This window comes from Apaloderma vittatum, unplaced genomic scaffold (assembly GCF_000703405.1).
Source record: "Apaloderma vittatum isolate BGI_N311 unplaced genomic scaffold, ASM70340v1 scaffold33870, whole genome shotgun sequence".
NCBI lineage: Eukaryota > Metazoa > Chordata > Aves > Trogoniformes > Trogonidae > Apaloderma > Apaloderma vittatum.
Window position 1 is genome coordinate 1 of NW_009695617.1, and position 595 is coordinate 595.

Below are 595 nucleotides of genomic sequence, written 5' to 3' on the forward strand. Positions count from 1 at the left end.
AGTTTCCCAGCCCGCCTTGGGCCAAGGCCAGACACAGAGCGAGGGGCAGGGCAGCACTAAAAACGTCTCGGAGCACGAGTAGGTGACAAGTTCTGCTGAAAACTCAGCAAAAGCCCAAAACCTGGCAAGAACGGATGAGGGGTAACGGTTGCAAAGTGAAATTGGTGAGATTCAGATTAGATACCGGGAAGAAATTCTTCCCTGTGAGGGTGCTGAGACCCTGGCCCAGGTTGCCCCGAGAAGCTGTGATGCCCCATCCCTGGCAGTGCCCAAGGCCAGGCTGGACGGGGCTTGGGGAGACCTGGGCTGGTGGGAGGGGTCCCTGCCCATGGCTGGGGCTTGGAATGAGATGGTCTTTAAGATCCAGGGGCTGAAGAAGAGGGAAATCAGGGCAGTGTGTGCTCCAAGCATTGGCGAAGACAGAACTTCTCCTAGCGCTGCCTTCTCTCAGCACAGTCGGACCAAGCCTCACCTGGAAGGTCGTATTAAACGTTTACAAGGGTTCAAAAAAGGTGTACAAAAAGGTGAAAGTCGCACTTGCCTCTTCTCCTGGGGAGGCTGGTAGTCGCTAGACCTCCCAGAATACACCCCTTCC